This window comes from Panulirus ornatus, chromosome 11 (assembly GCF_036320965.1).
Source record: "Panulirus ornatus isolate Po-2019 chromosome 11, ASM3632096v1, whole genome shotgun sequence".
Lineage (NCBI taxonomy): Eukaryota > Metazoa > Arthropoda > Malacostraca > Decapoda > Palinuridae > Panulirus > Panulirus ornatus.
Window position 1 is genome coordinate 18644854 of NC_092234.1, and position 14949 is coordinate 18659802.

Below are 14949 nucleotides of genomic sequence, written 5' to 3' on the forward strand. Positions count from 1 at the left end.
TGTTCGCTGATGATACAGCGCTGGTGGCTGATTCATGTGAGAAACTGCAGAAGCTGGTGACTGAGTTTAGTTAAGTGTGTGAAAGAAGAAAGTTGAGAGTAAATGTGAATAAGAGCAAGGTTATTAGGTACAGTAGGGTTGAAGGTCAAGCAAATTGGAAGGTAAGTTTGAATGGAGACAAACTGGAGGAAGTAAAGTGTTTTAGATATCTGGGAGTGGATCTGGCAGCGGACTGAACCATGGAAGCGAAAGTGAATCATAGGGTGGGGGAGGGGGCGAAAATTCTGGGAGCCTTGAAGAATGTGTGGAAGTCGAGAACATTATCTCGGAAAGCAAAAATGGGTATGTTTGAAGGAATAGCGGTTCCAACAATGTTGTATGGTTGCGAGGCGTGGGCTATGGATAGAGTTGTGCGCAGCAGGGTGGATGTGCTAGAAATGAGATGTTTGAGGACAATATGTGGTGTGAGGTGGTTTGATCGAGTAAGTAATGTAAGGGTAAGAGAGATGTGTGGAAATAAAAAGAGTGTGGTTGAGAGAGCAGAAGAGGGTGCTATGAAATGGTTTGTTCACATGGAGAGAATGAGTGAGGAAAGATTGACCAAGAGGATATATGTGTCAGAGGTGGAGGGAACGAGGAGAAGTGGGAGACCAAATTGGAGGTGGAAAGTTGGAGTGAAAAAGATTTTGAGTGATCGAGGCCTGAACATGCAGGAGGGTGAAAGGCGTGCACGGAATAGAGTGAATTGGAATGATGTGGTATACCGGGTCGACGTGCTGTCAATGGATTGAACCAGGGCATGTGAAGCGTCTGGGGTAAACCATGGAAAGTTGTGTGGGGCCTGGATGTGGAAAGGGAGCTGTGGTTTCTGTGCATTATTACATGACAGCTAGAGACTGAGTGTGAACGAATGGGGCCTTTGTTGTCTTTTCCTAGCGCTACCTCGCACACATGAGGGAGAGGGGGTTGTTATTCCATGTGTGGCGAGGTTGCGATGGGAATAAATAAAGGCAGACAGTATGAATTATGTACATGTGTATATATGTATAAGTCTGTGTGTATATATATGTATACATTGAGATGTATAGGTATGTATATTTGCGTGTGTGGACGTGTATGTATATACATGTGTATGTGGGTGGGTTGGGCCATTCTTTCGTCTGTTTCCTTGCGCTACCTCGCTAACGCGGGAGACAGCGACAAAGCAATATATATATATATATATATATATATATATATATATATATATATATATATATATATATATATATATATATATATCACTTAACCACTGTCTCCCGCGTTAGCGAGGTAGCGCAAGGAAACACGAGGAATGGCCCAACCCAAAAAATACACATGTATACACATAAACGCCCCCACACGCACATATACATCATAAACATAAACAGACATATATATATATATATACACATGTACATATTCATACTTGCTGGGGATAGGGGAGAAAGAATACCTCCCACGTATTCCCTGCGTGTCGTAGAAGGCGACTAAAGGGGACGGGAGCGGGGGCTAGAAACTCTTCCCTCGCATTTTAACTTTCTAAAGGGTAAACAGAAGAAAGAGTCACGCGGGGAGTGCTCGTCCTCCTCGAAGGCTCAGACTGGGGTGTCTAAATGTGTGTGGATGTAACCAAGATGAGAAAAAAAGGAGAGATAGGTAGTATGTTTGAGGAAAGGAACCTGGATGTTTTGGCTCTGAGTGAAACGAAGCTCAAGGGTAAAGGGGAAGAGTGGTTTGGAAATGTCTTAGGAGTAAGTCAGAGGTTGGTGAGAGGATAAGAACTAAGGAAGGAGTTGCACTACTCCTGAAGCAAGATTTGTGGGAGTGTGTGACTGAGTGTAAGGAATTACATTCTAGATTGATGTAGGTAAAACTGAAAGTAGTATGAGTGGTGGGTGATACATATGCAAAGGAGAGTAATGAGCACGCGGGGAGTGCTCATCCTCCTCGAAGGCTCAGACTGGGGTGTCTAAATGTGTGTGGATGTAACCAAGATGAGAAAAAAAGGAGAGATAGGTAGTATGTTTGAGGAAAGGAACCTGGATGTTTTGGCTCTGAGTGAAACGAAGCTCAAGGGTAAAGGGGAAGAGTGGTTTGGAAATGTCTTAGGAGTAAGTCAGAGGTTGGTGAGAGGATAAGAACTAAGGAAGGAGTTGCACTACTCCTGAAGCAAGATTTGTGGGAGTGTGTGACTGAGTGTAAGGAATTACATTCTAGATTGATGTAGGTAAAACTGAAAGTCGTATGAGTGGTGGGTGATACATATGCAAAGGAGAGTAATGTGGCAATGTGGCAATTGAGTGGATGAGCAATGGGAGGTATTTAGGGAAGCAGTGATGGGATATGCGAGAGATGCATATGGCATGAGAAAGGTGGGAGGAGGGTACATTAAAAAGGGTAGAGTGGTGGGATGAAGAAGTAAAGATGCTAATGAAAGAGAAAAGAGAGGAGTTTGGGCGGTACTTACAGGGAAGTAGTGCAAATGATTGAAAGATGTATAAGGGAAAGCTGCAGGGGTTGAAAAATAGGGCAAAGGAGAGTTGGGGTGAGAGAGTATCATTTAACTTTAGGGAGAATAAAAAGTGTTTGGGAAGGAGGTACATAAGGTGCGAAAGACAAAACAACAAACGGAAACATCGGTGAAAGGGGCAAGGCGGGGATGTGATAACATTTAATGATGGAGATGGAGTGAGAATTTTGAAGGATAGTTAAAAATGTTTGATGATAGAGCGGCTGATGTAGGGTGTTTTGGTCGGGATGGTATGCGAGGTGAGGAGTCACTGAGAGTGGTTTGGTGAAGAGAGAGGAGGTGGTGAAAGCCTTCAGGAAGATGAAATCCAGCAAAGCGGCGGAAGCGGATGGTACTGCAGTTGAATTCATTGAGAAAGGGGTTGACTGTGTCGTTGATTGGTTAGTGAGGATATTCAATGTATGCATGGATCATAGTGAAGCGCCTGAGGATTGCTGGAATGCATGTATAGTGACACTGTATAGAGGAAAGAGTTCGGAGTACAGAGGTTTAAGTTTAATGAGTACAACTGGGAAGTTGTATGGCAGGGTATTGATTGTAAGGGTGAAAGCATGAATAGAGCATCAAATTGGGGAAGAGCAGTGTGGTTTCAGGAGTGGTAGAGGATGTGTGGATCAGGTGTTTGCCTTGAAGAATGTATGTGAGAAATACTTAGAAAAACAGATGGATCTGTATGTAGCATTTATGGATTTGGAGAAGGCATATGATAGGGTTGATAACAATGTTTTGTGGAAGGTATTAAGATTATTTGATGTGGGAAGTAAGCTGGTGAGAAGTTTTTATCAAGGGTGTAAGGCATACGTACGAGTAGGAAGAGAGGAGAGTGACTGGTTCCCAGTGAAGGTCGGTCTGCGGCAGGGGTGTGTGATGTCACCATGGTTGTCTAACTTGTTTATGGATGGGGTTGTTAGGGAGGTAAAGGCAAGAGTCTTGGAGAGAAGCGCGAGTATGCAGTCTGCTGGGGATGAGAGGGTCTGGGAAGTGAGTCATTTGTTGGTCGCCGATGATACAGCAAGGGTAGCAGATTCGAGTGAGAAACTGCAGAAGATGGTAACTGAGTTTGGAGGTGTGTGTGAAAGAAGAAAGTTGAGAGTAAATGTGAATAAAATCAAGTTTATTAGGTTCAGCAGGGTTGAGGGCCAAGTTAGCTGGGATGCAAGTTTGAACACAGAAAAACTGGAGGTGAAGTAGTTTAGTTATTTGGGAGTGGCCTTGGCAGCGAATGGAACTATGTAAGCGGAAGTGATTCACTAGGAGGGGAAGGGGTCGAAGGTTCTGAGAGCGAAGAAAATGAGTGAAGAAAATGTTATCTGGGAGGGCAAAAATTAAGGCCCAGCCTTGATGTGGACTTTTGACTGCGACTGGACCCTCCAACGCAATATTACTACTACTACTACTACTACTACTACTACTACTACTAATAATAATAATAATAATAATAATAATAATAGTAATCAGGGTTGGGCTGGCATTCGTAGATCCTTACAAGATGAAGGGTTGCAGGTAAAGGGAAAGACAAAAGAAGGAAGAGAATTCCACAGTTTAGCTGTTTGAAGGAAGAAGGCATCATCATAATGGTCAACCCTCGAGAGTCTTCTCTCCACACAGAAAGTGTGGGAAGCAGCAGCGTGCTATGGGTACATGATGCACCCAGCTTACGTAAAACTGTGGCAAAAATATAATCCCTGTAGAACAGTGATATGCAGCTACGTCTCTGTCTACGTACGGAGGAGAGGAACATGGAAGATGTGATGCCGTTCTCAAGGGGTAAAGATACGGCCTCCGTAAAGGAATAAAAGAAAATAAAGATAAAATGATATAATCCGAAGGTGTTGACGGCGCTGAAGACGATCTGGAGAAGAGCAGCGTCGCGGGACGCGCCCGCCTGGCCGGCCGGCCAGGCAACGGTCGCAAATTGAAGCGGCATTTGCCGCCGCGCCAACACAGACTCCAGATATCTTGAGCGTCGGCGGCCGGGGACACTGACTTCCAAGTTTTACGGAAGATGACACACACGAGATATATTTTTTTTTCTCTCTCTCTAACATTTTTACAGAAGAGATCTAGATGATCATCAAAGTCATGCCCGTGAGATTGAAAAAAAAAATTATGATGAGAGATGGATGTAAAATGGTGAGGGAGGGCGAGATGACGCCTTCCTCACCACGCCTTAAAGCACAGCGCGCATCACGCGCACCCACCTCAACCCCCTCCCTACACACACACACACACACACACACACACACACACGTTGAAAAGCCCTCCCACTGCAACCCGTCGGGCGTGTGGTTTATATATATATATATAGATATATAAATTGTCAGTCACCACAAGTTGATGGTAGATATAGGACAATATACATAAAGGCATCCACGGTGAATACACACCAAACACCGTATTCAGATCAGAACGGCACTGCCTGTAACAATCATTTATTTCCACCATGAAAAAAAATAATATATATGAATAACATATTCCAATATTCTAATCCACACCGAGAAACCAAAATCATCCCTTTCTTTCCCTCGACGAATTTCAGAATGTTTCTGTGACTTATTATCTACTTCATTCATCAACCATTAAGTTTGTATCAGGTTGTGGAGTACGTAACGATAGTTCATATATAAATCGAGGTCACACAATGCAGGCCGGGCTGGGCCGGGCCGGGTTGGTTGGCTGGCGGCAGTTTTCATGTGTTCGGCAGTGCGTAATAAGTGTTTCCGGCAGTTAGCGTGTAGCAGCGAGCCGCTCTCCAACCTACCGCAGGAAACAATAAAACCCACCCGCAGTCACGGTGTAATTTCTTTCTTCTGTTCACACTGGGAAACACGGCGATGAAAGACGACGCCAGGAGGCAACTGCAACGGTGGGGGCCAGCTGCCATCACCACCTCAACCCTGACGTGCATCGACGAGGCTCCTCACCTAACCTAACCTAACCAACCTAACCTAACCTAACCTAACCTAACCAACCTAACCTAACCTAACCTAACCTAACCTAACCAACCTAACCTAACCTAACCTAACCAACCTAACCTCACCTAACCTAACCTAACCAACCTAACCTAACCTAACCTAACCAACCTAACCTATCCTAACCTAACCTAACCAACCTAACCTAACCTAACCTAACCAACCTAACCTAACCTAACCAACCTAACCTCACCTAACCTAACCAACCTAACCTAACCTAACTTAACCTAACCTAACCTAACCAACCTAACCTAACCTAACCTAACCTAACCAACCTAACCTAACCTAACCTAACCTCACCTAACCTAACCTAACCAACCTAACCTAACCAACCTAACCTCACCTAACCTAACGTAACCAACCTAACCTAACCTCACCTAACCTAACCTAACCTCACCTAACCACCAACACTCAGGGTTCCATACGGAGGAGGTAATGATGGCCAGTGTGGGAATGATGCGGCCTCCACGAGATGGTACAAGACACAGGAATGCTTCTGCAGTAACTGATACACATAATAAGCCTTGGCATGGATGGCTCGCTCTCAAACACCAGTCAGCCTGCCTCCCTGCACGCATTCCTCCTTCCTCCTCCACCACCACCACTCGCTTATCCCGCCATGAAATTACAAGCCGACATGTAAATACATGTATGTGTCTTTTTAACACGACATTCCATCAGAACACATCACTTCAATATGGAGCAACAGGACCAAATATCCTACACAGTAAAAAGGGAGGTCATATACCCAGGCGTTCGCCCTACCAGCCAGAGCAGCAGAGACAATTATTCCCAGAAGCCGGACGAATCCACGAACGGATTCGCAAGACAATACAAGGCAGCAGTCGTGTGTTCCGCTCCTACACAAGATGAAAACTCGTACAAAAAAAGAAAATGGTAATTCATGCTAATCCTTATATATATATATATCTATCTATATATATATATATATATATATATATATATATATATATATATTATCCCTGGGGATAGGGGATTAAGAATACTTCCCACGTATTCCCTGCGTGTCGTAGAAGGCGACTAAAAGGGGAGGGAGCGGGGGGGCTGGAAATCCTCCCCTCTCGGTTTTTTTTTTTTTATTTTCCAAAAGAAGGAACAGAGGGGGCCAGGTGAGGATATTCCAAAAAAGGCCCAGTCCTCTGTTCCTAACGCTACCTCGCTAACGCGGGAAATGGCGAATAGTTTAAGAGAAAGAAAGAAAATATATATATATATATATATATATATATATATATATATATATATATATATATATATATATATATATATATATATAAAGAAAATGCTTCTCATTCCCAAGTACTTATACGTACTGTCTTTTACTAACAGCTTCAACATATCTGTCACGCCCAGAACTATGCCAGTGGCAACCAAACACTTACACACACACACACACACACATGCAAATGAGAGACAACACACTTGCTTCTGCTGGCATTCGGAGAGTTCGAACCCTCTTGGACGACCCGTCTGTGAGTCAGGTCAAGGGTCGTGCCATCATCCCTCAGGATCACAGCTGGAGGAGCATACAGTTACGCACGCTGGTCCTCACACAACACCCGACCAGCCAAAACATATGCTGTGGTTACCTCATGACCTTCACTGTCCACACCCAACCACAGCACGTGCTGGTCAGACCTCTACACTATATATATATATATATATATATATATATATATATATATATATATATATATATATATATATATATATTATCATTACTATCATTCTACTTTGTCGCTGTCTCCCGCGTTAGCGAGGTAGCGCAAGGAAACAGACGAAAGAATGGCCCAACCCACCCACAAACACATGTATATACATACACGCCCACACACGCACATATATATACCTATACATTTCAACGTATACATACATATACATACACAGACATATACATATATTCACATGTACACATTCATACTTGCTGCCTTCATCCATTTCGTCGCCACCCCGCCACACATGAAATGGCACCCGCCCCCCCACGCAAGCAAGCAAGCGCGAGGTAGCGCTAGGAAAAGACAACAAAGGCCACATTCTTTCACATTCAGTCTCTAGCTGTCATGAGTAATGCACCACAGCTTATATATATATATATATATATATATATATATATATATATATATATATATATATATATATATATATATATATATACATATATATATATACATATATATATATATATATATATATATATATATATATATATATATATATATATATATATATATATATATATATATTCATAAAAATTTGGTTAACATGCAATTTTTCAATACCTGTGGCACGACATGTTTCGTGGAGACAATCCACCTCATCATGTGTCAGTACTTGATAAAGTTATTTAAATCACAACATCACAACGGAGTGCTGCCGTCCAGCGTTTACCAACACAGACAACACACGGCCGTGGACGGCGGCACTCCGTTGTGATGTTGTGATTTACATAACTTTATCAAGTACCGACACATGATGAGGTGGATTGTCTCCACGAAACATGTCGTGCCACAGGTATTGAAAAATTGCATGTTAAACAGAATTATATGAACTACTGAAGTGCGATATCACCTTCATATATATATGAATAAAAAGAGTATGGTTGAGAGAGCAGGAGGTGTGTTGAAATGGTTTGGTCACATGGAGAGAATGACTGAGGAAAGATTGACAAAGAGGATATGTGTCACAGGTGGAGAGAACGAGAAGTGGGAGACCAAATTGGAGGTGGAAGGATGGAGTGAAAAAGATTTTGAGCGATCGGGGCCTGAACATGCAGGAAGATGAATGGCGCGCAAGGAATAGAGTGCATTGGAACGATGTGGTATACTGGGGTCGACGTGCTGTCAATGGATTGAACCAGGGCATGTGAAGCCCTAACCTAACGACCTAACCTAACGACCCTAACCTAACCTAACCTAACCTAACCTAACCATGGAAAGTTTTGTGTGGCCTGGATGTGGAAAGGGAGCTGTGGTTTCGGTGCATTATACATGACAGTTAGAGACTGAGTGTGAACGAATATGATCTTTGTTGCCTTTTCCCAGCGCTTCCTTGCGCGCGTGCGGGGGGGAGGGGGTTGTCATTTCATGTGTGGCAAGGTGGCGACGGGAATGGTTGTGTAGCAAGTATGAATATGTCCATGTGTATATATGTATATGTCTGTGTATGTATATGTATGTATACGGTGAAATGTATGAGTATGTATATGTGCGTGGGACGTGTATGTATATACATGAGTATGTGGGTGGGTTGGGCCATTCTTTCGTCTGTTTCCATGTGCTACCTAGCTAGCTCGGGAGACAGCGACAAAGTATAATAATGATAATGAAAATATAATATATATATATATATATATATATATATATATATATATATATATATATATATATATATATATAACACAGGACCAATGACTCATCGTACCTGTACCCTCGTAATCCGTCAATGTGAAGGAATTCTGTATATAAAAAAGGTGTTAAGGACGGTGTGTGCGTGTGTGGTGTGCACTCTATGTGTCGTGTGCATTCAAATGTATTTTTCTTTTATATCCTGCATGTCTCATTGGTGTCAGATGTACCAAAAAGGCAGTACATTACACTCGTAAATGTATAATGACTTGCACTTACATGCAGTGAAGTTATATCTATATCTATCTATCTATCTATCTATCTATCTATCTATCTTTCTATCTCTCTCTCTCTCTCTCTCTCTCTCTCTCTCTCTCTCTCTCTCTCTCTCTATATATATATATATATATATATATATATATATATATATATACGTGTGTGTGTGTGTATGTGTGTGTGTGTGTGTGTGTGTGTATATGTGTGTGTGTGTGTGTGTGTGTGTGTGTGTAAGAACTCATACACGAACTCACACTAGAAACATATATACATATGTATTTCCCTATGTTGGAAGCAGGCTGCCTATAAACCATGCACATTAATGCAATACGTTCCACAGGCTGGCTCTCGTGTATTTAGGATAGCAGGCAACTCTGGTGCATGGCTGCGATAAACCACAAGCCTTTATTTCAGTCGGGGGTCAACGTACCACTTGTCTTTCCACAGTTATTTGAACGTTTTTCTTCTCTCCATTTTTCTTCAGTCACTGCTAACGTACTTCCGTTTTCTACCGGGTCATTACGACGGACTTGCATTATAAACCAAACAAGTTAACGTTACGATGATGATGGTGAACTCAGCGGTGAAACATGTCTCGTTCCATTACTTCTCATATATGCTTCACACTTCATCCAGTACCTGACAACCACTCGAGCACGACCCTTCAGAACGACAAGGGTTGGGTTACAGGTGTGGCCATCGTACCCAAGGGTCGTACCGTCGTTGCTCAAGGGTCGTACCATCGTGCTCAAAGGTCGTACCGCCCTGCTCAAGGGTTGTACCGTCGTGTTCACGGGGTTGTACCGTCGTGCTCAAGGGTCGTACCGTCGTGTTTAGGGGATTGTAACTTCGTGTTCAGGGGGTTGTCCCGTCGTGTTCAGGGGGTTGTACCGTCGTGTTTAGGGGATTGTAACTTCGTGTTCAGGGGGTTGTCCCGTCGTGTTCAGGGGGTTGTACCGTCGTGTTCAGGGGGTTGTACCGTCGTGTTCAGGGGGTTGTACCGTCGTGTTCAGGGGTCGTACCGTCGTGTTCAGGGGGTTGTACCGTCGTGTTCAGGGGGTTGTAACGTCTTGTTCAGGGGGTTGTAACGTCGTGTTCAGGGGGTTGTAACGTCGTGTTCAGGAGTTGTACCGTCGTGTTCGGGGGGTTGTACCGTCGTGTTCAGGGGGTTGTACCGTCGTGTTCAGGGGGTTGTAACGTCGTGTTCAGGGGGTTGTAACGTCGTGTTCAGGGGGTTGTACCGTCGTGTTCAGGGGGTTGTCCCGTCGTGTTCAGGGGGTTGTAACGTCGTGTTCAGGGGGTTGTACCGTCGTGTTCAGGGGGTTGTACCGTCATGTTCAGGGGGTTGTACCGTCGTGTTCAGGGGGTTGTACCGTCGTGTTCAGGGGGTTGTACCGTCGTGTTCAGGGGGTCGTACCGTCGTGTTCAGGGGGTTGTAACGTCGTGTTCAGGGGTCGTACCGTCGTGTTCAGGGAGTTGTACCGTCGTGTTCGGGGGGTTGTACCGTCGTGTTCAGGGGTTGTACCGTCGTGTTCAGGGGGTTGTACCGTCGTGTTCAGGGGGTTGTAACGTCGTGTTCAGGGGGTTGTCCCGTCGTGTTCAGGGGGTTGTACCGTCGTGTTTAGGGGATTGTAACTTCGTGTTCAGGGGGTTGTCCCGTCGTGTTCAGGGGGTTGTACCGTCGTGTTCAGGGGGTTGTACCGTCGTGTTCAGGGGGTTGTAACGTCGTGTTCAGGGGGTTGTAACGTCGTGTTCAGGAGTTGTACCGTCGTGTTCGGGGGGTTGTACCGTCGTGTTCAGGGGTTGTACCGTCGTGTTCAGGGGGTTGTAACGTCGTGTTCAGGGGGTTGTAACGTCGTGTTCAGGGGGTTGTACCGTCGTGTTCAGGGGGTTGTACCGTCGTGTTCGAGGGGGTTGTACCGTCGTGTTCGGGGGGTTGTACCGTCGTGTTCGGGGGGTTGTAACGTCGTGTTCGGGGGGTTGTAACGTCGTGTTCAGGGGGTTGTAACGTCGTGTTCGGGGGGTTGTAACGTCGTGTTCAGGGGGTTGTAACGTCGTGTTCAGGGGGTTGTACCGTCGAGTTCAGGGGGTTGTAACTTCGTGTTCAGGGGGTTGTACCGTTGTGTTCAGGGGGTTGTACCGTCGTGTTCAGGGGGTTGTACCGTCGTGTTCAGGGGGTTGTAACGTCGTGTTCAGGGGTTGTACCGTCGTGTTCAGGGGGTTGTACCGTCGTGTTCAGGGGGTTGTACCGTCGTGTTCAGGGGGTTGTACCGTCGTGTTCAGGGGGTTGTACCGTCGTGTTCAGGGGGTTGTAACGTCGTGTTCAGGGGTCGTACCGTCGTGTTCAGGGGGTTGTACCGTCGTGTTCAGGGGGTTGTACCGTCGTGTTCAGGGGGTTGTACCGTCGTGTTCGGGGGTTGTACCGTCGTGTTCAGGGGGTTGTACCGTCGTGTTCAGGGGGTTGTAACGTCGTGTTCAGGGGTTGTAACGTCGTGTTCAGGGGTCGTACCGTCGTGTTCAGGGGGTTGTACCGTCGTGTTCAGGGGGTTGTACCGTCGTGTTCAGGGGGTTGTACCGTCGTGTTCAGGGGGTTGTAACGTCGTGTTCAGGGGGTTGTACCGTCGTGTTCAGGGGGATGTACCGTCGTGTTCGGGGGTTGTAACGTCGTGTTCAGGGGGTTGTAACGTCGTGTTCAGGGGGTTGTACCGTCGTGTTCAGGGGGATGTACCGTCGCGTTGGGGGGTTGTAACGTCGTGTTCAGGGGGTTGTACCGCTGCGCTCGTAAGGTTCAAGTGAAACCATTTCATTCAAACGATGGCATCTTAGCAGACGCGATTACATCCCCCCTCATGTTAATATTCACATAATAGATAGACTAATAGTAATAGCAGTAGCAGTAATAAAATAATAATAATAATAATAATAATAATAATAATAATAATAATAATAATGGGGATAGGGGAGAAAGAATACTTCTCACGTATACCCTGCGTGTCGTAGAAGGCGACTAAAAGGGAAGGGAGCGGGGGGCTGGAAATCCTCCCCTCTCGTTTTTTTTTTTTTAATTTTCCAAAAGAAGGAACAGAGAAGAGGTCCAGGTGAGGATATTCCCTCAAAGGCCCAGTCCTCTGTTCTTAACGCTACCTCGCTATCGCGGGAAATAGCGAATAGTATAAAAAAAAAAAAAAATAATAATAACAATAATAATAATAATAATAATAAAAATAATAATAACAATAATAATAATAATAATAATAATAATAATAATAATAATAACAATAACAATAATAATAATAATAATAATAATAACAATAATAATAACAATAAAAGAGGTTTTTCTATTCATCGTTTTCATGAGGCACACAAGTAGCAGCGGTGCAGATGGAACCAAACTGTGAGTAACCCAGGCAGGAGGTGGAGGTGGAGGTGGAGGTGGAGGTGGTGGGTGGGTGGTTCCCTCCGTGCACATCCACCCACCTCCAGCCACACTGAACATGGCCAAAATCCTCAACAAACACATGTGACCATCAGTCATGAATTAAACCAAATATAATGATGTCAAGATATTTCATATATATATATATATATATATATATATATATATATATATATATATATATATATATATATATATATAGATAGATAGATAGATAGATAGATAGATAGATAGATAGATAGATAGATAGATATACAGCGTATGAAACTACGAGGACAGGAAAATACGGAAAGCGCGGACCATGATCATAAAAATGCTACAGTGACGAGTGCAGGAAATACAGAAAGGTTCCCGCTCATACACGTTAACCACATCCGGAAAAACACAGAGAAATGAGAGAGGAGGAGTGAGGCTGGCGGGGCATAATGATGATGAGTTTGTTCTAGTCCAGTCAACCCTGAGAGACTGGCCAACCGTTCTCCTCACCATCACCTACCACTCACCATCACCTACCATCACCTACCATCACCTACCACCTACCATCACCAACCATCCACCATCACCTACCACCCACCATCACCTACCATCACCTACCATCACCACCTACCATCACCACCCACCCACCATCACCTACCATCACCAACCACCCACCGTCACCAACCACCCACCATCATCAACCACCCACCGTCATCAGCCACCCACCATCACCTACCATCACCTACCATCACCACCCACCCACCATCACCAACCACTCACCATCACCACCCACCCACCATCACCTACCATCACCAACCACCCACCGTCACCAACCACCCACCATCATCAACCACCCACCATCACCAACCACCCACCGTCATCAGCCACCCACCATCACCTACCATCACCTACCATCACCACCCACCATCACCAACCACCCACCATCATCAACCACCCACCGTCATCAGCCACCCACCATCACCTACCATCACCTACCATCACCACCCACCCACCATCACCAACCACTCACCATCACCACCCACCCACCATCACCTACCATCACCACCCACCATCACCAACCACCCACCATCATCAACCACCCACCGTCATCAGCCACCCACCATCACCTACCATCACCTACCATCACCACCCACCCACCATCACCAACCACTCACCATCACCACCCACCCACCATCACCTACCATCACCAACCACCCACCGTCACCAACCACCCACCATCACCAACCACCCACCATCATCAACCACCCACCGTCATCAGCCACCCACCATCACCTACCATCACCTACCATCACCACCCACCCACCATCACCAACCACTCACCATCACCACCCACCCACCATCACCTACCATCACCAACCACCCACCGTCACCAACCATCCACCATCACCACCCACCCACCATCACCAACCACCCACCATCACCAACCACCCACCATCACCTACCATCACCTACCATCACCACCCACCCACCATCATCAACCACTCACCATCACCACCCACCCACCATCACCACCCACCCACCCACCATCACCAACCACCCACCATCACCACCCACCCACCGTCATCAGCCACCCACCATCACCAACCACCCACCATCACCACCCACCCACCCACCATCACCAACCACCCACCATCATCAACCACCCACCGTCATCAGCCACCCACCATCACCACCCACCCACCCACCATCACCACCCACCCACCCACCATCACCAACCACCAGAAATAAGAAGTGTTCTATACCTCTTCCCTCCTGCATCAGTACACGCTCGCTGGTCTGGCCAGACAATTACGTCATTTGTGTTATGTTCTTCGAGAAAACGTTATAAACAAGATGTTGTACGTTTGATGGTGGACCATGAGGCTGTGGCACACTGTCTACTGCAACATAATACGATGCGGGATCTTTTTTATACAATGTTCCACATGAGACGGTAAAACCTGGGTTCGATATCCTTAAAATGTTAATGTGCATAAATGACTTTATTGCCTAACCTGGACACTACCAGTCCAGGTTATGACAGTGCGTGTCATGGCTGACAGACACACACACAAGATTCCAGGAATGTATTCAAACTAGCGAGTTAAACCTAACCTAACCTAACCTAACCTAACCTAACCTAAGCTAACCTAGCCTAACCTAACCTAACCTAACCTAGCCTAACCTAACCTAACCTAACCTAACCTAGCCTAGCCTAGCCTAACCTAATCTAGCCTAACCTAACCTAACATAACCTAGCCAAGCCTAACCTAACCTAACCTAGCCTAGCCTAACCTAACCTAGCCTAGCCTAACCTAACCTAACCTAACCTAACCTAACCTAGCCAGAGGACAATGCAAGCACGGTCTTCAC